Here is a 26,857-nt window from a genome sequence, read left to right as displayed (position 1 = left end):
GTAACTATGAAGATGGTGAGTTGAATCTTTCAGACAACACTTTTCCTTGATTACAGAGACAAAAATCTCTGGGGCCAATTAAATATTAACGTACAATGGAAAAGTTAATCATCTTTTTAATCTCTAATTTATGTTCATATGCTGGTAGAAATATATTTATTCTTACAATTTACTTTTTAAAATGTATAAAAAGGTAGGAATTTTTAGACAGGTTTTCGATACTCAAAAGTGCTATCTGACCTGAGTGAAGTCAGAGGATGCTTTGCCATGGACTGAATTAAGACCTCACTGTAAGCTTTTGTTTGATCCTTCTTTGTTCAGAAACATGACAGTTATATCCCTAGAGATTTGTTTGATTGGAGTTGTTTCTAGTCAAAACATTTCTCATGTGACCAGCACTTCCTGACTCACCCCAGAAAGCCTGTCACTGCCTAGAACAGCATCATCCACCTCCCTGAGCACGAGCTTTACAGCAAGGGACTCCAGAGCTTTAGACCAAGTTCTTACAATATCCTCCTGTAGCTCCAGGGGAATAACATCCCTGAAGACTGAGACAGTATTCATGCATGAATATGGCACAGGGATGTTGGAAAGGTTAACATTTTGAGAGCACAACACTTCCATCCTGCTGAAAGAAAACATGCATGAGGGAATGAAAGACAAAACTTTCAAGTTATTGCAGACAGAATGGAAAACTCAAAAAAAACAAAAATTACATAAAACTTTCAGGGGCCTTACAGTCTAATATGGAAAAATCAAACACTGGAGTATTTTACTAGAAGTTCCTTTCACAATAGCTGGTGATGAAGAATGAAAGAATGCCATTCCAAGTGCCAAGACATGTTTTCATTGCCTCTTATAGACAGCATATTTCTGAATATTGAGCTATATTCTTCCAATGCTTTTCTACCTATAAATACTACATTTAGCACAGGGTTATCCATTTGGTGAATTGCAAAAGCACATCATAAAATGCATTTTATCACGTATATGTGACAGCCTCACTTGCTGTTAAAGTATCTTCCAAATACTATCATGCTCTTGAAGAACTCTAAAATAAACATCAAATCCCAGCCACAAGTAAGAAGCTCTATCCTCCTGAACAACTCAATGCTGCCACAACTTTACCCCAATTTCAAAGTATTCAGCTCAAGTCCAGCATTTGCAGGGAATTATCCCATAAATTTTAAGTGTTAGGTGCATCTTCTTTTTACCTCTCAGGAACAAGTGGTCATCTAATTTTTCACTTTTTAGACAAAACAGTTTCCATGCCATCAATCCACAAAGTTGCTAGTATTATGAAAAAAAACCCACGCCAACAAACTTGTAATAGATTCAGCCTTCTACATTAAGTTTTATTGTTTTATTTCTGCCTTTACTCCTAACTTGAAAATACTAGTCAGTCTCCATGTTTCAAAGAAGGATTTTTCTGACAGCTCATGCCAACAGTTCAGATGGTTTAGCTGCCTAACAGAAAAAAAAAGAAAAAAAAGAAAAAACAAAGAGCAAAAACCACAAAGCACCAAGCAAACACAAATCCCCATATCCTCTCCTTGGAGGTCATTTGGTGTCTTCCCAGACACTTGAGTGCTGGCCACCAGGGGAAACAGCTTGGCTAAAACCAGTCTTATTATTATCCAGATCAAGTACAATCCTTCACAAGTATTTATTTTTATATCTTGTCAACATTTGCATAGTCTTTGTCTGGAAATTCCAGAGCAGCATGCACAAGCTGTCAGCTACCTTTATGCAATACTGCATCCTTCTCAGAACTCATAAAATACTGATTTCTAGTTAGACAACATAGCTGTCACACCAAAATACATTCAAACATTTAAATTGTAACACATTGCTCACCCCAAAATCTCTTTCTGAAGCGTATGGGGCACTGAATTTGTGACACTAAACAGACAGAACGGCTGTCTGCTAAAAGCAGCATCCATAATTAAGCAAGCAGAACATAGAAAGTGTGGTGCAATAACAGGAAGGTGGGATTTCAGTCACCTCAGGTAAGGTTTCCACGGGTTAATGCAACCAGCTCACATTTAACTGTCACAGTTTCCTAAAGACAATGGAAAGGAATAAACAGCTTAAGATAGCAATTACTCTAACTTACCTTCAATTCCTAATTTAATCAAGCTGAATCTCTTTCTGTGATTTATTTCTCTTCATTGACTGTAACCTGAGAGACGTGTAGCTCACATTTAGGTGTTTAAAGGTTAGACATATAAGAGGAAGTAAGATGGATCTTACCTTACTAACATGTTTCATCCTAAAGCATGAGACTGAGAATAGAGGTTTCTTCCACAGCAAGCTCAAGGAATTTGAGAACTGTGGAAATGCAGTTTCATGAAAGCACGGAGTGCATATTGCTAGCAAAAACCAAGATCTTGCTATAAACACATGCACAGAGATGGTCTGGGCTTAAAAAAGGAGAGTGTGGAGAAGCAGCATCTACAGCAGGAACACAATCTGATCTGACAATTGATGGCTGTCACAGATAGTGCAGGAAACAAAATCCCTTGGAGTGATGAGCAGTGGATCCTATCACTCAAACACTCAGATTTTTGCAGGAATGTGTTCAGGATGGGAAGCAGGATTCCCAACCCAATTGCTCACGCCTTTAGGAATAAACAGGACATTGAATTTCTGGTCAGCTTAGCCAGAGTCCAACCAATCTTTCCCTCTGCAACAAAGAAGCCAAAAGAGCAGAACACAGAACATATCAAAGCATTTACCTCATTACCCTGGCAAGACATGTCACACACCACACAGAATAAACTGTGTATTTCACTACTAAGAAACTACTGAGAAACACCCCAGTGGATGTTTATCTGTCCTCCATACAATGTCCTGGCACCTGCCATCTTTGATTTCCATCAACTGGAAATTCCAGTGAGACATAAAGCATCATTTGGGCAGTTAAGTACTAGTAGATGGCCCAGAAAGGTGTAGAATCTCCATCCTAGGAGCCACTGGAGGCTGGGCTAGGCTCTACCCTGAGCAAACTGATCTGACTGAATGCAGGGTTGGACTGGAAGTGTCCAGAAATGCATTTCAACCCTTTGTACCCTGTGCCTGCCCTTTCAGCAAACAGCATCATGTACTGCAAAAGCATCACCTCTAGCCACGTACAGGAAAGCAGTCCTGCTTGTACAACATCCTGGTTTTGACAATTTTCACTCAGAGAGGGAAAAGCTCCCTTTACTCTTGAATAAACATTTCAGAAAAACTTGCAAAACTACCACACTTTTGGCCAAACTACCATTTTGATTACATTTTTGAAGGTGTGAACATCTTTTATTTTTCAGTTTATAAACCTGAATCTAGCACCTCTCCTCCTCCCCACCATCACACTACCCCCAGAAAAAAGAGTCATCACTACACATGGATCAACCACAAACAAAATCATTTAGAGGAACAGGGAAAATTCATCTTTTATCATCTGTGCCACCTAGCAACACACAGTACTGGATCCAAAACATTTGCAGTTCTGACACAGGGGAGCACATGAACATCAGAATAGGAAAAGAGATAAAATCTCCTTTCCTATTTCAAAGCTTCCACAGGCACAAGAGCTTTCCATTAATTCTGAAATATTGTCACGCTCACAACAGAACTCAAAACATTATTTTCAAATTGCATGCTTCAGTTTTGAGCAAATCCAGCATTTGGGTTTTTTTGTGTGTGTGTGACTGATAATTTCATCTTCTAGAAATCAGAACCAAGCCAAGTATTTCTGAGGTGCTGAACTTCACAATTAAATACAGGACAATTATATTTTTCCTGATCTGCTGTGCACAGCAACAGAAAGGACAGTCTTTTGTCTTTAAATTATTACAGTGGGCAGACCTTATATGGACAGAGGCTTTAAGGTTGAAGACCAGATCCCTTCAAGAACATGAGAATTTCATCCAGAATAGTGAGCAAAGTATTACTAAAAAAATTAGCATAAGCATGGGCACACGTAATTACTTGCACACTATTTGTTTATTACAATTTCCCAGTCAGCAACTTCAGTTCCTGCACTACTCACACGTTCCTGAGCCAGGGACACAAACACCAACAGACTGCATGCAATGGGTCCCAAAACTGCAGCATTCTGAGGACATGCTTGAGGCCTCCTGGCTTCAATCTTCTAGCACTGGAGTAACCTTATTTCAGTTTTAAAATGTATTTAATATTTAAGCAGTGTTATCTATACAAACAATGCATTTGACTTTCAGTTCAATAAACAGCATGATGTATGTAATTTTAGTTCTTTTTAAAAATTGCAAGGTTAGTCAACTGCTGCACTTGGAGAGTCAGTCTAGAAGAAATGAAGTATTAAACATCTCTAATTTCAGTCAATAGTCTGGAAACTACTGCAGCTTTCCACTTTTTAGGCATTCCTATTCATAATTCACCACTGGATACAACAAAAACAATACTTTATTCATAAGCTGGGGAGCAGGTTCAGTGTGTACAAAAAAATTTAATTTAGGATAAATTCTGAGAAACTTTAAAAGACATCCCTCTCCTGTTGGGTTTTTCTTCTCCCCTAGAAAAAAAAAAAATCAGTGGAACTCAGTTTAGGAGATGGTCAAAGCACATTTAAAGATTTGTTTGGACAGATACATACATATTCATTCTGACATTTTCATCTTGATTTTTGACTAGCCATTTCCCAACTGAGGTATCTTTTATATATCTCTCTCACTATCTTCTCTTAGCCACTCTGGACAAAGGGAAGTTCATTACTCATCTTTATACTGCTTTTTAAAATATAACATCTTTCCTGCAGATTCTGTTTGGTTTTGGTTTTTTTAATTAGAATTTAAAACCAGCAGCCTGCTTTAATCTTTGCATGTGGAGGGGACTCCAGGAAAGCAATGCAAGGTTTGCCACACAAAAGGAAGAGGCAACACAGAGACCAGAATGAAAATGAGCACAGGAGACAAAGCCAAAAAAAAAAAAAAAAAAAAATGAAAATAAAATCAGAGATTAAGATAAATGAGGCAAAACAAAAGTTCAGAAGCAAACATTAAGATTGACAGCTGTCAGGAACTGAATCACCTATTCAATCAGCTAAGCACCTCATCATGGGCAGAAATAAGCTCCTCCAGAAGACTTCATCAGGTTCCCTTGAATCTGACTGAATGCAGCTTGGGGCTTGCTCTTACATGAAACCTCATCTTTGCTTTGTTTCTTCTCAAAATTCTGCACTGCAAAGCAATAATCAGCAGTGACTGGTCATCCACTGTAATTCAGAAATCCATGAGAACCTGACAAATTGTGGCATCAATTCACCAAATGTCACACAGTAGTAATTACTGTCCTGAACTAGTACTCAAATTACATACACAGCACCTTCTCACCAAAATCTGAGGGAGTATTTGTTTCTGCTTAAACAGGGGAAAAAAGTCAGCCAGATATCTGTATAAAATTGCACTCTGCTACAAGTACCTGTTACAGTTTTAAAGACAAAACTGAATATGGGTGCAGGACATGCTCTTTGCACTGGGTAGAAAGACCATGACCAGTGGCCCTGTAAGAATGGCACAGAAATCCCCTCCAAACCCAGCTTTAGAAGAAAGGGGGGATACTATTCTGTTTTAAAAAGCTTCTTAAAAGCAGAACTTAATTTGCTAGGACTGTAATAGGAGATGTGCATAGATTAGTCAAAAAAATCAGTTCACCTCTGTTAAAACCAAGGAGTCTTGGCCTATTAATTTTTGGTGCTTTGGTATTTGCAAATAATTTCACTTCAAGTCAGAAAGGTTTGTGGACCCAGTAACTCCTGTGGACGTTTTGCTTCCACATCAGCCTCACAATCTCTACTCCTGCACACTGCTAAATGTCCTTACTCACCAGAAAAAGGGAACCAAAGAACCAGAAACGTCCTTTCACTTTAGCTTTTCTTTGCCGTGTAATGCACTTAATCAATATTTATTTTAGCACAGAAGAAACAAATATCTGACCTTTGTTTAGAGAGCTGATTCTTAGATTTTAATTATCAACAGATCTGTGCTGGTTAAAGAACTTTGAGAGGATTTTAATACAGTGAAGCAGTAACACAAGTCATAAACCAGAAAACCCAGCACTGTGCATTAGTTCGTTTCAAAGTAAACATCGAAATTAAATGATTGCTCTATAATGTCTCTGAGACTGCAACAACAACGATAAAAGGGTAACTACCATACTGATGTAAGTGTTTTCATAGGATCCAATTAAGACATGGCAGTGTTGTTTTGCCTTTTAAGTTCTGTTCAATACTTTATCTGTGTCTCATATCCTTCACCCTCTTACTTCTAAGGAAAAATTCATATTAGCTTACTTTTACTTCTTGACACAAGAACCATTTTCAGCTTGATGCAATAAGTGAAGAGCTGAAGCTTTTTAGGAGAGGACTCAGTTAGCAATTTTCTATTCCCATCCAACCTTCAGACCATCTTGGACAGATAGGGGAAGAGACAATATGGTACAGCAGATCTCAGGGCTGTGGTTGACTTTCCTGGGAGTCTAAATATGAGAGATGGGATGCTCCAGGGGTTTTGGCTGGTTAGGCACAGCTAGTGCCTGCTGCTCTGTATAATGAGTATCTGACTTATCTGCAACTAGGGGACAACCCCAACTTTCAATTCTTCAGCGAACAACCAAGTTATGACATTATACCCATAATTTTTAGTATTCACTAGGTCCCTTCTCATCGTAACCACTTATTACCCTATTTTTTTATTTACCAGGTAGCTTTTTTTTCCCCCTGGATACACAAAACACTTTCCATGAAGGATAATTCCCTTTTCCTTTCCTCAGCTTCATTTTCTATATTGGCTTTTTCTGAACTCTCCAAACTTACCTTCAGAAGTATTATCTTCAAAGTTCACAAGTTTACTTATCTATCATTTCAGCCTGATGCCCTAAAACAACATATATACTAGTAATTCTTCATAAAATGCAAATGGTCAACCAACTCATCAACTGACTGCATTGCTTTGTTCATGATTCTCTAACCAGTTTTCAAAACATTGCAGAGTGTCAAACAGTACTCAACAGTATTTTATTTTTCAGGACACTTACTTCACGTGATGCATTCACTTAGACCACCCTACGTTCTTTGGACAAAACTTTTAATAATCTCAAGAAGTTTTTTTCCAGCAATGCCTAATTATTTCAACTCATCACACTTACTGCTCACAGCTCCATTATCCTCTGGCTTCTTTCTTTTCCCTTCCCAAAAGGGAAGGATTTAGTTGCATACTAAAGACAATTTTTACTCAATAAAAAAATTAAGGCTATTTTCTCCCTGTTCACCAGACTTGAAATACGAATCCATATTGTTTCCTCAGCTCTCTTCTGACAGGATCAGCCTAAGATGTGATTCTGAAGGTAACTGCAGTAATTGCATAAAATGAACTAATTTCTTACCCAGCTGATGATATTTTGTCACCCAAACAGGTCACTTACTAAACAGAGTAATTTTTCCACCCAGCAAAATCTTCTATAGGTGTATTGACAGGCTCTTGATCGCTTCCTAATTGCCTTTGCTTCTTTCTCACTGAAGGCTGATCAAACCCAGTACCAATCTTGGCTCCTTACCAAGTCTTTCCATAGCACTGGCTAAAGCATCTTTACTTCTTCAGCTGAGAATGAGGCTAAAACACCCCATGTTCACACACCCCAGTCTGTGTGTGCCTTACCAAACAATTAGTGCCTGCATCCTTGCCTGTGCCAGCCTCCCGCTCCACTCCTGGCACTACTTGTTTATTTGTGTTCTGCTTCAAAAATCCTTTTCTTTTCTCCTTGGGTTTTTTTTCCCCCCTCCTTTGCAGTAATTTGTTTTGCTTCTAAAATGGAATGTAACAGCTGGTTAGTAGTTCATAGCTCATTTATAGTTTATTCACCTTTTGTTGCTCGACATTTTAGTTCTCCTTATTGAAATGAGCATTATGTGCTGGGATTTTAGCACTAAATAAATGCTTTTCTGTCCAGTTTCACCTCTTATGAGTTCCAAACCCACGAAATACATTATAAACAAAGACCTACAACAAAACATATAAAGCAGCACTTAGAAATCCAGTTTGCCAGTGATGGATTAGGGATTTACATTCCCAAACTACCAAATACAGTGGTCTCCTTGACCACCCAGCTACAGTGATTTATAGGCAGTGACAGATTAAGCAGTCTTCATCGTTACATATCATTAGTGGAAATCAAAGTCATGTCAGATATTGATGGTAATACATTTCAAAGGTACATTACTGGCCAAGCTTTATGAGCAGCTTTCACATTAATTATTCAGTGAGCAACAATGCTTAAAATATATGCATATATATACTCTTGGATCCTTGGACTATATTCATCACTGATGATTTTGGAGGAATGGAAAATGAACTCAAAGTTAACCTGTACATGGAAGCAGCAAGTTCAGGCTTCTCAATTTATAGATTTACTATTTTAAGTCCATTGCATTAAAGTACAGTAAGACATCTCAATTGCAAAAGCAAAAACTCCTAAATATCTAAATTCTAGCATTAAACACCACTCTTTCTCTGGGTGTTGCAAACCTATTCAAATCACTAACAAAAAATAAAAAGTATTTAAACTTCCATTTAAAGGCATGCAGTTATTCTGGGTTATGTTATTGCATGTTATCAATACACTATTGATTAAAACTAATCTATTATAGGTACAGTGTTGATGCTTATTTTAAAATCTAGAAGTGATGAAAGCAATTTCCATAGCCCATTTTAAACTTTCACTCAAAACATGTAGGTTAATGGAAGTTAATATAAACAGTATGGAACAGAAGGACTAAAATCTGATGAGAAACAATCAGAATAATTTGGTCTGCCAGCTGAAAGGATACACATGTACAACTAAATTGAACTTTGTTTATGCCTTTTGATTTTCAAGCCCTCTCTAAGATGATTACCCTATCTCTCATTCTATCAAGGGAAAAACTCCTCCCTCTTTCTCAATCTGCTTCTAAATCAACTTTTTAAATATTGTTTTTACAATATTAGGTATGTCACATTATTTAGTTTCTGCTCTAAACATCTGCAAAGAAAATGTACCTCCCACAACTCCTTGCCTGCTCCTGACTTTCTCTACATCTGCTACTATTATTTTTATAATCTCTGATTTGTTCTTGCCATTTTTTGATGTAAACAAGATTAGGGAAAGCCCCTTTTTGTTTCTCCTCTCATATACCTTTGAGAAATGGCATCATAATTACAGTGCCAAACCATTCATGCAGCTGCAAGTAGTATTCCTGGGCACTTCAAAAGAGCTCTTGACCAAAAAGAAATCTCAGATGCTTTATAAAAATAAGAATGTTCACTATGAATGGAATTAAAATGAAACATTACCTAAGTAGGGGTGCACAGTAAATGATGAGATTTAACACAGGAAAATAGCAAGGCCTCCATAAGCAGCCTGCATTATGCTTGTGTTTATGTTAAAAAACCTGCAGTACTTTTTACCCTTAAGCACTTGTTTCATTTTGTACACAAATTACATCCACTCTGCCAGACACCATTTATAATGGCAGACAATCAGATCAGACACGACACTCAAGGGTTTTCATAAACTTCACATTAAAAAAGCAGCATGTCAGTAGGTTTGGCTACTACAGGTTTCCCCCATCATTTAATTCCCATTTGTCTTAAATTGGCAAATGGCTTAAAAGTCACTGTACACAGTCACTCATGTAACCACACCACACATGCAATGGTCCAAGCCTCCAGTTTTAGGAAATCACCTCAAAAATCTGCTTTTGTGCCACTTCCCAAGTCCAGGGAATGGACTTCACATTGGAAAGTTTTCATTACAAGCTTCCCAGATAAATTTTTTGAAACACAAAATGGTGAAAACTTTAGTTCAACAGGTTGATTTGGATGCAGTGAGGAGGACAGCAGTGGTTTGTTATACACTGTGTTGAAAAAGAAAAAACCCACAGTACTTGATAGCACAGAGTTATCAGAAGTTACTTAATTATCATACATAAAAATTGTTTTTTGGAAGTAGATTGCAAATCACTGCAAGCTGTGCTTGGGCACACTTTGCACAGTAAGATTAGTATAAAACAAATTATCCTGAAAAATAATTATATTATTCTGTAATTTTTTTACAGTTTCCTTTTTGAATCTTCATGTTGAGCCTCCACTTATCCACGTTTTTTATTAAGAAAATGGATACCTAATCTAATAATAACCCCAGACACGAGCAGCTTCATGAATTGTAAAAGTTAAAACTGGAAGAATTATATCTCTCATAAATCAGAGCTCCTCTATTAACATCAGGAGAGGATTGTGGAAATTTCCATCCCTATCAAGGGCTGCCCTGAAAGAAACCAGACCTTTGATGTGACTAGCACAGGCTGCCCTCCAGACCATCAGGAAGAAGAATTAGTTTCAGATAGGGAAAGACGTGGGCCAGTAACAGTGCCTTGAGTTTCACCAGGAATGAAAGCTCAGACACAGGGACAAGTGGAGGGGCAATGCTAGGGAGAACAAGGAAAATTCAGGGAACTATCCTAAAAGTGGCTGCAAATGAAAGGACTCTGATTGTTCAAAGCAGGGAAAGCAAGCTCTGCTGTCAGTCATTCCAAGGGATCTCTGGAGCTGGACAAAGGGAGTCCCTTTCTGTGCAGTTTTTGCAAAGGTGCTCACAGCCATCTCTCATGCCGTGGCTGAAGCCAGTGAAGGATGTCAGTGTTTAATGGACACAAAAAATCTATCAGAACATGTGGCTACAACATCTGTCAAAACACACAAAATAAAACCTAGCAAAACTCACTATTAAATTGGAAAATTTCCTTGATTTTGGTGGGGTTTTTTTAAGGATATGGCATGTAAATTTGTAGCCAGAGATTCTAATACATTTTTTACTCTTCTAGCATTTGTTTTATCAGGTGTACAATTAGTTTATTCTACCCCAATAGTCTGCATGCAGTAGAGAATCACTGTCTATCTGTTAAGATGCAAACCCCCTTAATACTCTTCATGACTAGGACATGGAAACTGAGGCTAACTTTTGTCTGCTGCAACATTACAGAATAATAACTCAATTTGAGATGCAGTTCCTAACAATCCAAACAGGCCAGTAAAGCACACACAATAAGGCTCTAGAAGACAAAGCATCTTGGGTTATATAGTCAATGTCTAAATCAACACATATACAGAATGAAAAAAACATTTTCCCACATCACAAAGCACATTTTGAGAGCTGGCTAGCTCAAAGTTTGGGGTGAGGTTTTTTTTCATCTTCCTTAATTATGTGGTTCTGTCAATCACATAAAATTCCCTCAAAATAATGACCATAAAGAAATAGTGTCATTACTAATCATTGAATGATCACAGGCAAATCCAACCCCAGCAGCAGAATATGACAGCTCCCCGGGGATAGAAGTGCTGTCAGTCCAGAACCTGCCACATTAAGAAATCCCTTAGCTGAGCTGTTCTACCGATTAAGAACTGAAAGGTGCACAGAGCTGTAAGGAAACAAGTGAAGAGTTTCCTGCAGAAAGTTTGCAGCAGCTGCTTTTTCACCTTGGATGAGAATTTCTTTGTCTGAAAACAGGTTTCCCAGTCCTGGTATGGCACCAGCACAAGAACCAGCAGTGCCTCACTTGTTTACTACCCAGTGCTCTACCCTGGATTTACTGTCAATGTGAATTGTTGGTGTTCTGCCCCAGTTCTGGTGCAGTCAGACACCCTCTCCCACTTTGGTTGCATTCCACAGGCCCAGCTGCAGCATTTAGTATATCCAGGTATGCCACACACATGGAACTCCTCAGTTTTCCCAAGGCCATGACAAACTCAGTTACCCTTTAGAAGAAATATTCTTCAAAAATATCAGTTAACTTCTTAGGCACAGCTGACATACAAAAGTCTCCACAACACTAAAAAGCTTAAAAGAATTTATACAACAGAAGGCTTAGGGGTGACATACCCAATACCTGAAGAGAGTCTGCAAGAAAGATGGAGAGGGATTGTTTACAGGAGCATGGAGAGACAGGACAAGGGGAATGGATCCAAACTGACAGAAAGTAGGTTTACATTAGATACTAGGAAAAAATTCTTTGCTGTGAGGGTGGCACTGAAATAGGCTGTCCAGAGACAATGTGGATGACCCATCCCTGGAACTGTTCAAGGTCAGGCTGGATAGGGCTTTGAGCAGCCCAGTCCAGTGGAAAGTGTCCCTGTCCACGGCAGGAGGTTGGAACTGGATGATTGTTAAGGTCCTTTCCAACCCAAAACTTTCCATGGATGACTGTGTGCATTGATGGAATTAAAATTTACTTTAGGTGAAAAAGTAGGTGCAAAAGCAGTAACCTCTCACAGGGGAGGGTGTGAGGGTCAGTGAAACAATTTGGACTGGAGGAGAAGAGCACCACAAGAAACAGGGGCAGCACTTAACTCCCAAGTACTAGATAAGTGCTCTGAGGGAGAAAAGGAAACTGCATTGGCCAAAGGAAAGAGAGAGCTATAGAGAAAGAAGCTATGATATATCCTACAAGGCTGGAAAAGTAATACTGGAAAATAAGGAGCTTCTTCTTTCACCTCACAGCAACAATGAAAAGATATTTGAACTGGATTAGAGTGGTCTATTCTTCATCACTATTAGAATAAAGACAACACTGCACTCCCAGAACTTCAGACTGAAGGGAAGACATTTGTTAAATATCAAATATAAGGATAAAAAAGGTTTATGAAAATGATCCAAAAAGCTAACAGTGCACCTTTCAGAGGCATAAGCAATACATTCATGACTCTGAAAGAACATAAATATTTGTTTGTTATGCCCTTGATACAGCCCAAGATAACAAGCCCTGCCAGATCAGTATTTATTTTGCTGACCACTGGGTATCCAAATTCTTCTGTTGCAATTAATTCCAGTGGATTGAAGAGGAAATACTACACAGTTCTGCCAGTCACAAGCAAAGACTGTAATGCAGCACCAGGCAATCAAGTCCTTCCCAGGACTGACAATATTCTTCCATCCAGCAGCATCAGGACACTGTTGCAGAAAGGCTCTCACTCCCCTCTTCATCTAAATTAGTTTTACATCAACAGTTCCTACTTTCCTGCTGCCAGCTACCCAATGATGAATTGATAATGCATTTTGATGAAGGACAGTGTACACATATAATAAAAAAATATTGATGTTGCTTCCATAATTCATTATAAAGTTTTTACTCTTTTTATTCAGTTTGGAGACTTACACAAGCCATTAGCTGGATTTCCATTTCAAGAATAAATTCATGTTTCACACAGATGTTATTTCAAAATCAGAAACTTGCTGAAGATACTGGGATATCGTGCATGTGAAAGTGCATTGCTAGGGTTTGGGGGGTTATTGGTTTCGTGGTTTTTTTAACTACCATAGCAATGATGTCAAGTCACCCAGAGCTTCTCATTTTTGTGCAACATGCATCATTCTCTGAAAAAAGTGCAATAATGCAGGTGTGCAAGTAATAGGATCTCATAAGGGAAAAACATTCTTGCTCATAAAGTAAAATGATCAAACAGCTACTTAGTCTTGGTGAATTCTGATAAAAATGGGCCATGTGATACCAAACCAAGGCTTATTCCACAAGGAACCCATGTAAGTCATCAAGTGAGCCATATTTCCTTTCTTAATTTAAAAAGTTTCATTATCTAGAAGAAGAATGTAGATATGTTATTAATATCTGACTATTACATGTATGAAGAAGGGTTTTTATTAATAACTACCAGGAAACAGGCACGCCAACCACAGATCTCTTGGCTTCACCTCACCACCGCGGAGGAAAGCGCGCGTCTTTCATCGCGAACGGCAATATATTCTCCCAGCTTACTCTTTTACATCCTCTCTGAGGCTTTTAACCACTGGACTGAATCCTGGACAAAGGACTCGGATGTCCAGAACGAAAGGCACAGGGGAGCAGCAGCTCTTTATCCACTCTTTGCAATATTCTTCTGACAGTGTGAAGCGTAGCAGCCACCGCCAGTGCCCACCGGCGCTCGATATTGAACGCCGGCGCGCAGCGGAAGGGACCTTTCCATCAGACATCTCCCAAGACCCTCCTATTAGCAAGACTTAAGGAGGCCTTTGTCATCTCAAATATGCTCAGCTGCTCACCGCACGGCCAAGCAGTGTAAGAAGCATTTAAAGATGTGTCTGACATCATTAATCTGTTTGCCCTCTGACCCGCCGAGCTGAACTGTAACTATGGCGACTAAAGCTTGACCTTACTACGCTGAGAAACTTTAAAGCTCCGTAGTATTTTGGGTCACATTGTTAGGATGAACAAAGGAATAAAGAAGAAATGTGACAGTTTCCTGGGAATTAAGGTCAGCAGGTCAATTGCCCTAAAACTTCATTGTTATATGATAAGCAAGACTAGCTGAAATAATTTTTCAGCAATTAGAATTTAAGAAAAAAACCAAACAAAAAAATCTTGAGCTTTTGTTGTCCGAAGTAGAAAACTGGTCTCTGAGAAAGCAATATGTAGCCCATCACTGAGCAAAATTAATCAACAGCCTTCCCTTTACCATTTACAGCACAAACACTGGGAAAAATGGCCAGTAGGTATCATTTTCACATTCTCGTATCAGGTTTATTGTTAATTCAAGGTTTGGGGGCGTGTGAAACGTATTTATTAATGAGTTTCTGGAATTGCATTTGCTAAAATTGTCAGTGTTTTCCATCCTCCCTTTTCAAATGATTCATGAATGTAGGTGGGAATAAGCAGCCCGAACACACTGATTTGGAACATCTGTGTAAAAGCAGCATATGTCTTAGGCTGGGAATAAATACAGTATAGGGGCTTGTCCTAACTAAATGCTATGACAAATGCCAATCCAAATATTTACAGTCTATAAAATTAGGCTTACTAGCACTGTTTATACAATTAGGTAGTGTGAAGCAGTTTTCACTTTAATCATGCATTGGCAAAATTCATAGGTGTCTCCTCCATTTTACTATAGTTCCTAACTTATTCAATAAAATTATTATACATCGGAATTAACTAACTGCAAACATATTTTTTAAGAGAAAAGTTTTTCAAATTTTAGGTATTCCAACCCATACCATGCAGGCCCACAAATGTATCCTATAACAGCAGCTAAAAGGCAGATAGATACAAAAGATCTAAGTTGTGTATTGATTTATGTTGGGTTTTTTAAATATGCTAGTTTAGCTGAGTATATCACCCACAAAAGCATAAAGTGTGTGAAGGAAAAAGCATGAAAAGAAAAGTCTGTTAAGCAGTGTTTTCTTTCACAGCAGGAGAATTAAACATATCTCAACATAGTGTGTTGGGGTTCTCCACAATTAGTATATTTTATTTAATTATCTAATCATTATGTAAGTGAATGCTAAAACAGTGGCACTTGTTCATTAAGAAACATTAACATAGCACAGAAGTACATGCAGGGCAGAAGTACCAGCTCAAGCTTCTTATGACTATTAAAGAATACAAAAGCAAAATTCCAGGCACCCTGCTAGATAGTCCTTTCTGCTTTTCCTTTTTTTAATACTCTAGATGTGCCTGAGAAATAGAATTCTACAAAAATGGTTTTCAAAGGTCTGTAGACTGTGAGTCTGACAGAAAGGTGTAGCTAAAATGATGATGAAGTGTGAATGCCATCAATAAGGAATTCAAATTTTGTTTAATGCCTTTTTATTCTGAATTTGCACTGTTGGTTGAGCACAAACAGAAACAATCACTGCTGCAGCTGTATCCATCCTGGGGAAGAAATGTTAATGGCTCTAGAAAAGCACTAGAAAAGCTCTAAAGAAGGAATTCAAAACCTAGAAAATTTGTTTCAGTGTGGGCAAATGGAAGAATGTAATCAATATACACATCCAACAGCAAGGCAGGAGTGATTTACCTGCAGCCAGCAAACCCCAGAATATGTGATAATTCTTATCACATAGATTACTCTTGTCTTGCTGACAATGTCCAACACCACTGCCACCAGGCAGATCACAAACTGAAACAGGTTTTAACAGTGATGGCAGTTTGGAGGACAAGCATGCAACAGTTCAGATTTAAGATATGCAGCAGACTCTTCACCTTGGAAGACAGGATGTCTTTTGAAGCTGTGCCTGTCACAGCTGTGATACCAAAAAATAGTGCCAAGAGGTTATTTGGGCCCCATTATACAGAAGGTCATGCTAAATGTCATAATGGCACACCATAAGGTAATTTTCATCTTCTCTAAACTTGATGCTAGACATTTAAGAGTCAAAACACATTTGCTCTTAACAAACTAACCTTTTGAAATCACTGTATTTTAGCACTGTTTTAAGAACAGTGACAAACTAATAAACTTGACAGCTTAGTGTGTAAACCCACAGCACTGAAACTTGGCACAGAAGGGGGGCATTCCCAGGTGCCACACTCCCATTACCCACTCATGAACGAATAATTATTCTGGAAGTAAAAGGAGACCCTGGAAAACTTCAAAAACCCCAACAGTTATTACTTTCTATACAAGAGAATCCCATCTGAAGTCATACATTGAAGTACTACTGGGTTGGCACAGAAATGGATTAAAGCCAGGAAATTCTAAGTTTAAGCTGACTCGCCATCCTTAGCACACTCTATTGTCCTTTATCCCTAAAATTTAATTAAACCTCCGTCCTGACCAGTTGTAATAAGTAGTACAGAAAACTGATTATCGGAATTGCTTTCCTCCGACGGGTCCATTGTGCTACACTTCCCCTCTGCAAAATACAAAAGACCCTATGTACATTTCTCTTTCTCTGTGAAAAGAGGGCTGGGAAAAAAAAAAAATCCAGTCTGAACTTTTATTTAGTTGCCAATTGTGCTGTGGAATGAAAGTAAGCATTTTCTTTTAAAAGCTGATTCAAATTTAGTACTTAATCATGCCATAGCAGAGCAAGAGCAGCAACAAATTATGTTACAATTACATTAGAAATTCTTCTACAAGATTTTGCTTTCAGTCACGTCTAATCTTTCAATAGCTGCTCTTTCTAGGACTGATATTTTCCTAACAGCCTTTGTGCCTGCAACTAGCTGCTCTGATCAGAAACATTTGGAATGCAAGGAAAATATGTATGTGCATGTGTGTGCAGCGAACAGACAGGGAGGAAAGCAGTCACATTTGATTATTAAAAAAGTTCTAGAAGCCATAAAATATTTCCTTCATTCTTCTACATGTTTTTTTTTCCTTATTCTAGGAGATTATTTACTCCTGTACTAACCAATTTGTTTTCTCTGCTGCAGATCACTGCAATATACTATTACAAAGTAATGGGTTTAAAATTTAAAATGCTGTGAACTCCACTTCAAATAACAGACCCAAAACCCAGGCCTCAAGTGCCTACATTAAAGCAGACTCACCACTAACTGGATGGATGACTAAGCCATCCAGAAAAAGATAAAACAGCTGGCAGGCCACAGGACACACAAATTGAGGGCCCAGGCTTTAAAATTCTTCTTTGTCTGCAGCGCTCTCCCTCTTACCCAGAAAAAGTCAGATGACTTAAAGATATCAAATAACATCTGTTTTCTAAACAACACACTAATGCCTACAAAATTTATAACACCCACTTTTGAAACAATACAGAAGACAGCTCAGCCTGCAAATCCAAAAACCTTAAAGGAATTTTAATTAGCAATTTCAAAAAGATGCCTATAATCCAGGCAGCATATCACTGCCATGAGATGAAATAAAAAATAGATACGTAAAGCTATCTACGGTATTATAAGGATATCCAACAGAATTCTGAAAGCCTTTGGGTTAAAACTATTAAACTTGTAGAGCTTCAAAGTGGAAAGTTACAACCCTTCACAGGCCAGCAACAGGTCAGTGCCTGTTAGAGTGATGCCTCATCGTTCCTCTGGTAAACGACTCCTGCTTTGGCTGCCACAGCTGCCTTCATTCCCATCTACCTCTGCTCTTTGCCACTAACACAACACAGCAACGTCTTTGCTCACCAGAGTGAAAATGCAAATCCCTACCATGTCCTCCTGACTCTCTGGCCAAGCTTATGTAAATATGTTTTCCTCGTACACAGCACTCTACAGATTGGAGTACCATAGCAAAGGACAAATTGACATTCCCAGCTTTTCTGCACAGCATTCCTGTGTTTATAGAGGTACAGTGATGTTTTCCCAGCAGTCACTCCAAAAGAAGCTAATGATCAATGCTAGTAACTTCTCTTCATCTCTAAGAGGGAAACGGACCCAAACCACCCTAGGATGAGAACGCAGGTAGATTTCAAAGCTAGCTACATTGGATTAATAATCATAGAATAACAGACTATGCTGAGTTTGAAGGGACCCATCAGGATCATTGAGCCCAATTCCTGGCCCTGCACAGTACATCCCAAGAATCCCACCATGTGCCTAAGAGCATCGTGCAAATGCTTCTGGAGCTCTGTCAGGCTTGGTGCTGTGACCACTTCCCTGGGAAGCCTGTTAAGTACACCCCCACCCTGTGGGCAAAAAAACCTCTTCCTGATATTCAACCTAAACCTCCCCTAACTCAGCTTAATTCCATTTCCTCGAGTCACTGGTCACAAGAGTGAAGAGATCCTGCCCTGTCTTTGGCAGCACCCACTGCTCAGGGACTCCCAGAATAAGCACTGCACATTTCATCAATAGTTACATGAGACTGTTTCTACTTGAAACCTTAAGTAACGCAAGCACCACATTGTGAGAGCAAAGGGTTGCTACAGTCATGACAAAATGAACAGCTGCCACACAATTTGATGAAAGTGCCAGTTTCCATGCCAATACCACAATCCTTTCAATGAGGCATTTGGCCAACATATTAAAATCCTTAGACCATCGGGAAAACAACAAAGTAATTCCACAGTAACAGCCGCAGCATGTTATGGCATCTATTGCTATCAAAAACACAGTAGATGTAGAATTACAGGTTACAGAAAGAGATGAGTATTTCTTTTTCGTTTCAAAAATTGAAAAGCAAAGAAGAAAAATGTTTTTGTAGTAATATGACAGGCGACATAAACAGTAAGAAATTTGACAGCTGCATATGCCAGACTCGTACGTTTGCTAAGAACACGGCTGTACAAGACCTCTAAGGCAGAAGTTCACAGATGCAGCATTGAAGTCAGTTTTGAATGGCCATGGTGAGTGGAAAACCATAACTAGCAGGCAGCAGGGCTTTGCAGTTGTTTTGCAGGCAGCTCAAACGGTGAAGTAAATAAACAAATAAGTGAAACTGAGCCAGCAGCAATTTGTGACGTGCAGTGTGACTGGCTGTCATTCAGAGCTGGCTCATCTGCTCTTCGAGTGCATGGATTTGACTTGAAACCATTCCATGCACTCATACACAGAAAGTTTCCATTAAATCCATGTAGACTAAATAGAGCCCCTAATGAGGTTTAAAACTTGACTTTTCACCTCTCTGAAAAGCATACCTGCAGTACAGTTAAAGCTGACCACAAAAGCCACCTTCAGCTCCACAGGGCAGCACACTGGACCCAGCAACCAAAGTGCAGCGGAACAGGATGGTCCCACAGGCACCAGCACTTGTCTGGCTCCATCATAAGCTGCACGGAAAAGCAGCACCACCAAAACATATTTCATTCTGGGAGGAAGTCTGCATTTTTGGCAGCTGAGCTGACTAAAGGCCTGGCCAAACACAAGCTGATACAAAAGCGGAGATGGGGCTGCCCTCTGCAGCAGCAGCCAACCAGATGCATTGCGCAAACCCATTTTTAGATGCTCTTGCCTGGAGTATTGAGGACCTGAACTCAATAACCTGAATCCCTTCTGTTATGTGCTTCTAGGCTCCACTGTGAGCACAGAGCACAGAGCTGACCCGGCACAGGCTCAAAATGATTGTGGCTGAACAATCCATAGCAATCACGACTTGTTCGCTAAAGAATTTACAATTGCAATCAGAACCTCTCTACAACCCCTGGGAAAAAAATGATCAAGAAGAAACGAAATAGGCTTTGTTATATCCACCAACAATAATGTAAAATAACATCAACTAGAAATAAAGACAAATACTAGGCAGGCTAACAACAAATGGAGTTTTCATTTCTCACTGGGGCTATTTTTAGATGCATTCATATTTAAATATGAAGGTAATTTCCCAGTGCAGCTGTTAACAGCTCTTCCTGAGCTTCTCTTGGAGTCTGGGTGTTGCATCTGCGGGCATTTGCAAGGCAAACTTCTGGTTTCAGTGCATTATAACTCCAAAAGCAGATGTTTCAAGCATCACCTTCAAAAATCATACTTTGCATCTCAGGGGTGCTATGGTCAATTTATTTGTAAACGGTTTGAGGTTTTTTTATGCACAAAACTATGTTGCTATTGTAACAAGCCTTTTGTATGGTTTTTAATCTACCTGAAGACACACTGAGGTACATACCAGGTGAACAAAACCTATAAATGATCTGCTAGTTTGGGCTGCTGATGGTTTGAGAAATGCATGATTTTAAAGAATCATTGAACAGGTCAAGAACTACTTTAGTTTTAATGAGGGACACTGCCTGCTTCTCTCATTCAAATGAAGATTTTATTTTTTTCTTTATCATTAAGTGGTAATTAAATAGTTCTCACACATTCTATTATATCTGAAAGCTTGCTTATGTGGTGAGAGATACAGTAATGCTTTAATTAGGACTACAGACATACCATATTTGATTCAGATCATGGGTCCAGCTAGCCCTGTCAATACCACTACTATGTAGTTCTGCTTTCAGAGCAATGTGCAAAACTGAGTTTTGCACCTCCGAGTTTTTGTCAAAATACCTGAAGATTAGAAATAGATTTATATTCTGGTTTTAAAACCCATCTAGAGTAGCAAGCAAAGAAATGAAAAGCCAAACCACTCAAGAGTGTATATCACCAATCTCTCTATCCCATGGCATCACTTAGACTGTAATGACTGTGCTACAGGCCTTGTGTTTAACTTGCTGTCTGGCAGAGCTAGGCCTGCCTTCCACGTTTTTTACAGAAGAAAATGGAGACAAAACCTCTGGCATCAATGCCACAAACCTTCCGTGAAGAGCAGTGGGGTTTAGGTGGAGAAGCAGGTGAAAGTGAAAGTAAAGCAGCTTTGAAAATCTTTTTCCCCACCACTGAATTGGATACAAAGCTACTACAGTGTAGACCATCCTTAGGGGAGACATAAACATACTCAGCTGTGTACGTGAAAGGCAGGAGTTTGGTTTCCTTACTTCTAAGGAAACTCTCTTCTTCACTAATAAAGCTGCTGTTGTCACTTTCTCAGGCAAGCCAACTATCTTACGTGCTGCACATCACACACAGCCACATCCAGGTCAGCCAAATGGATTTGTTTTCCTGAGTCACAGAGCTGAAGGTCTCTAATGGGTTCCTACAGGTTACTTCTCTTTAGGATTCCCAACACTTTCCCCAAGGCCTTGGGATTGGCAGCAGCAATTAGTGTGTGTTCACCAAAGGCCAAAGAACAAAACCTTTGAGGAAGGAGATTAAAGATGGATTAAGGAAGGGAGAAAAAAAAAAAAAAGAAAATGAGGAACACTGTTCCAGATACGAAGCTTAAAATTAATTTCAGATTCCAATTCCCATGAAAATTCAGCCTCTTACCACTTCAGTGAACTTCATCCTCAGTAGCAGCAAGTCATACCCACTAAATAATGCATGTCCATCACCTGCTCAAAGTAATTCCCAGATCTCAGGCCTTCTCCTCATTTCCTTGCTAAGTTCTGGGCAGACACCTGGTAGGAGAGAGCTTCTCACTCCTCAGTGTCCCTAGTCATTCTAGGTGTTGGAACTGGGTGAAGACTGAAGAGGGATTGCTCTAGGAGTACCTGGGAAACTCTCCAACTTGAATGTGCTTCTGAGACTCAAAGGCAAGAGGATGCCTGTGCTGAGCATGCCAGTGCTTCAGGAATGAGATCTCCTTTGCATTTGAGGGAAATGCTAAACAAAATTTCATGGGTAAAAAGTAAAATCACCATTAATAATGTACGACTAGGAAAGGAAATGTGAAAGAACACACACATATGCCTTACAACTATTTTTTTTTTCTGTTTAGCTTCAAGGATCTTTCCACAGCAGATGCTGAAAACACGCCAGCGCCCACACCAATTCACACAGATGGTGCTGGTAGGGTTGAGTTGTACAAAACTTACTTGTCTTCTCAACTAAGATAAAGACTCTGTATGTGTGTCCTTTTCCTGAGTCAGAATTTCATCACTACATTTCTCATGGCCAGGGAAATTTAAAAATTCCAGTTAACTCACTTTTAATGACCATATCAACCCATAACTTTCTGCCAACCCCATTAACTGCTGTTGTACAAAGCCATTCCTGAAACAGCCTCTCTTGCTGAACAGAAAAAGACAGAATAATAACCCCTGCTCACGACTAAATAAATCTGCTCAGACAATGTAAACTTAGCCCTTCCTGAGAATAAACACTTCTGAGTTATTCATATATTCAACACTGGCACAGCCTTTCGTAATTTCAAACCCAGGTATTACACAAGCAAATCAGCAAATGCACAGACTCCTGCTCATTGCTAGATGTTAACACAGACTAGACACAAACAACTAGGGTGGTGCATTTGGCCAAAATAAATGTGCTAATGCTTCAATTTGCCTGCAAAGCAGGGGGTGTACATTTTTGTAGAGATTACAGATCACCACCTAAATGCCTTCAGCAGCACTGTATCCCCATACACTTGCTTTGAGTTTACCAGGAATGCTAAATATTCAAATTGGGGAACTCATACATTATACAAGTGCAGAAAATTTAGCCACTGTAATTTTGCCAGATTAGACCTAAGTGAGACTGCTCAACTAATAGGAGGAGGAAAAAAAATAGGAAACTCTCTAACATGTAAAAGGGGCCAAAGAAGGACAATAAGGGAGAGAAAAGAGTTCAACAGAAGCAGCTTCTCCCGGCATAAGATCAAGGCACAAAAAAAAATGCCCAATGCAAAAAAAGCTGGAATGTGAATATTCCCATGTGGGTTGATGTGTGGAGAAACAACTGTTGGGCACTGCAGGAGGAGGAGAGGTGGTGGGTAAGAGGCAGGGCATATGCAAAAAGCCTGGCAGAGGGAGGCTGAGTACACTGAGAGGAAAGACAAAGGCGGAAAATCCTCTGGGGCTATAAGGAAGTAAAAACAAAGAGAAAGGACCAGAAGAACTATTTTCACGGCCTGCAAATAGACTTGAGAGAAAGCATGTGACTTTTCAAGCTTTCAGAATAAACTTATGAAGAACTGAAATTTTTAAGAACTGCATATGAATTTAAAACAAGAAACATGAATTTTGCCCAACTGCTTGTCTGACCAGTATCTAAACAGGGACCAGCAGGAGCAGCAATGAGTTCCAACATTAACAGGCAAAACAGGAACATGGAGAGAAAGGAGTCATCCACCCTAAGCCCCTTCTTAGCAAACCCCAAATCACCCTTGCCTTGCCTATCTCTCTATCCTCAAAGGCTGGCTCTGGGCAACTCTTGCATAAGCAGCAAACAAAGCTCTAAGAAAGAGCCCAAGACCAAAATTGCACCAGATTTTTTTTTCCCTGCCATTTCAGAAGGTTTAAGGTTGTTTTTTTTTTCCAGGTTTTTTTAATGTATTTCTGTACTACTGGAACCCTTTTTATAGAGGCAGGTGTAAAAATGCATTTACCACTTTGTTCAGCTCAGTATAGGCCTCATCCATAAAAATGTGAATTTGCAAATGCAGAACTACCCTGAGGGCAGAACAGCAGGTTTTTTCCTTCACAGGATTCTTCCTCACAAACACCAGACATTACTAACAATCTCAGCTAAGGTTTTCAAGGTTGTTTTGGAGGAACACTATTTTTTCTGCCTTTAACACACTTTCAAAGCCACATCAAGCAAAAGGAAAGTCTCTTGTGTTCTGACAGCATTGCTTACTTTGTCAAGTAAGCAAGGAAAAACTCCATGTTCTTCATAGCTGCAAAGGAGTTAGCACTGTTTCTCCTAAAAATGTTGTCATGGTGGCTTCATGGTTTGACATCTAACAAACAGAGGAAATTGCTTTTTAAATACAAATCTTCACTTTAGGCATTAGAAGCAAACTTTCCTGGAATGGACTTTACGGAGTCAGCTTTCTTTACCCACTGCAGTATGTCCTGTAAATAATAAAAAATAAATACCTTACTCAAAGGCTTTGCAATTTCAAGTACCCTATTAAGTTACTTAATTTTGCTATCCATAGCACATGATCTCACAAGCAAAGCTGTTTATTTGCCTTAGGGAAAATACAGATGTGATTGCATCACAAGCATTTCTGAGTTGACAGGTCTTCTCCCTGGGGCTGTTTAGGAGACCTGGAAAGAAGAAGAGAAGGGGAGAAAGCATGGAGAGAAGAGGGAGGAATGGCAGAAAATACAGGTACAGTGGTCTAACCTCCTGGCCTTTACAAAAAGACAAAATAACCACAATTACAACTATTACCTCTCACATTCCTCTGGCAGGGGAAAAGAAAGAAGCATGCTTGAGCCCACCTACTTTTAAATGAGTATTTAGTTTTAGACTTTTCATACCTCTCTAGCTCTGCTGTGGACTGTCTTGCATGATTGCACTCCCAATTTTGACACATTTGATACAGAGCTGCTGCAAAAACTTTGACAAGGTACTCTATGTACATACACAGTGCTGAAAGCTAAATTTGACAGACATTTGTACTTGGAAGGAATATATCCAAAACTGGATTCTAATTCTGAAATGGTTCTGATCATTTCAAGACTAAAGTCTTTAAAAATGCAATACAATACAAAATGCAATATGTATTTGCTGAGAAACACTACTTAGTGAATATCAGGAAACCTTTCAGAACATGTATCATACTGAAGTTCATACATCATAGTGTCCTCTTTCCTTACATGTCTCCACAAATCAGCCTATGTCTAACTTGGATTTGGGACAGCTTGCTTTGGAAAATCAATATAACCTCATAAAAGCCTGAAGCTAAAACCCACTAACATTCATTTCAGCTTATTCCATTGAATATCAAACTATTACTCTCAGCTTTATCTGACAGAAATCTGTCCTTGAGATGCTCAACAAAGCAAGGGTTCAGTTTTGATTCTTGAAGACAGCCAGCCCTCTCCTTCACTGGGGATGAGTGATCTCAGATTCAATTTCACTTCCCAGTCAAGGTGTTTGGTTTCTCAATATTTCATAAATGTCCTGCCTGGAAATGTATATGACTGGAACCTGATCTACAGCAGGACAAAGTATATCCAGAAATCCTGTCAAGTTACAGGGAGAGTCATTCAGTTCAACCCTTGGCTGAGGGAGTTCCCAGAACTTCAATTCTTATCACACCATCAGGATGCTTAGGAGAAAAAAAAAAAAAAAAGAGGCATCATGATTTCCACATTAACCTAATAGCACCTTACAAGAGCATGTTATAAACCTGCATAAAATTCTGTGAAACACATTATGTAGTGTGAGTGCTCTGAATTTCCCACCCGACATCTTTTAAACCCTCTCAGCCCATGAAGCATTAACAAGATTACCATGTCTTCCAAAAGATAATTTCCCTGTAGGTCTGACAAGAACTGTAATCTCAATGTCATGAGCATTAATTAATTCTATAAACAAAATACAGGTAAAACATTATTTTAACTTAAAAATTCAATTAAAATATCTTATTATATTCTGAGGCTTTGGCATGCCTAGGAATATACACACACGCCTGTGTGTTAAATATTCATATTTTTATTCCCAACATATGAGTAACTCTATCCTTATTAACAGAACGTCTCCATTCTCTTGGAACTGAAGACACCTCAAATTCCTACATTTCAACAAAAAGATGGAGAACGTGGTCAAGATCTCCATGTACAAGAGATTTTTTTGTGGACAGTATTTTAAAGGCTACCCACCTTCTTAAGAAGTATATTTATGCAGTTTACATAAAAGAAGACAGTCAAAAATCTGTTTGCAACAGCACATTAAAGACCTTTCAGTACTCCAGAGCAGTTGTGACCTGGTAAAACGTAATTATTTTTCACATGCCCTTTGGAATTCTCTAGGAATATGTACTGTAATTTCTAACCAGTGCCATAAGCACGGGGCCAGCCTTGGAATTAAGCTGAGAGATAGCTGGATGAGTACCATATACATCTTTTATAAGCATCCCACAGATCTGTGTGAAGGCTTAGCAACATGGCACAGCAACATAACCCTGGAATCTGTTACGTAATACAGTTTGAGAAATACCAAATACACAATGTTTTTTAAAAATACTACTATAAGCTTAAAGGAATCTCAGTTTAAAAAAGAAATACAAAAAACCCAACAGGATAGGTGCAGCATTTCCCAACTCTTAGCATTTCCCCAGCCCACTATTCTGTCCCATATGATGAGACAGTAGTACCAAATGTATCATATGTTCCTGTAATACATATACATATGTATCCATATGCCTGTAATGTGCTAGATGTGCATTAAGATGTACATGCAATACAGTAGATTATTCTGAGCTGGTTAAGGCACAGCTCACTGCCAGGACTATCAATACAGACAATTGCACCTTAACCTGAAGTCAATTTATTATTAGTTTTTGCTCTCCTCAGGGAAAGATTAGAATTGCAGTGGCAGAGAAAAAATCCTTTTCCTTTTTATAAAGGAAAATCAATCCAGATTTTTTTTAAATTAGTAGAATAAATACAACATGTATATAACATTTCATATATCTAAGTATCAAGTCAATCAAGCAGCATTCAAAAATGTATTAAAATCCTCTTGAGAAGGATAAGTTTGACACTTTGAAGTTTGTCTGGTTTTGTTTTTGACGAAAGAGATCAACAGCAATTGAAGTATTCAAACTTTATACAGAAACTTTGCACCTATGTGGCAGTTTCTATAGGATTTACAGAAGCTGAGACCTCTTTGAAATCA

The 26,857-nt window shown here is 38.9% G+C and overlaps 1 protein-coding gene across 3 annotated transcripts in view; it reads right to left on the bottom strand.

The window, feature by feature from the left end:
• Positions 1-26,857, bottom strand: part of MACROD2 (mono-ADP ribosylhydrolase 2) — an 851,353-nt gene that overhangs the window by 711,489 nt on the left and 113,007 nt on the right. The gene's annotated exons all lie outside the window — the stretch shown is intronic.

Source organism: Haemorhous mexicanus, chromosome 3 (assembly GCF_027477595.1).
Source record: "Haemorhous mexicanus isolate bHaeMex1 chromosome 3, bHaeMex1.pri, whole genome shotgun sequence".
In the NCBI taxonomy this organism is placed as follows: Eukaryota; Metazoa; Chordata; class Aves; order Passeriformes; family Fringillidae; genus Haemorhous; species Haemorhous mexicanus.
Note: the sequence above shows the minus strand (reverse complement) of the source record. Positions and strands in the feature narration are given on the sequence as shown.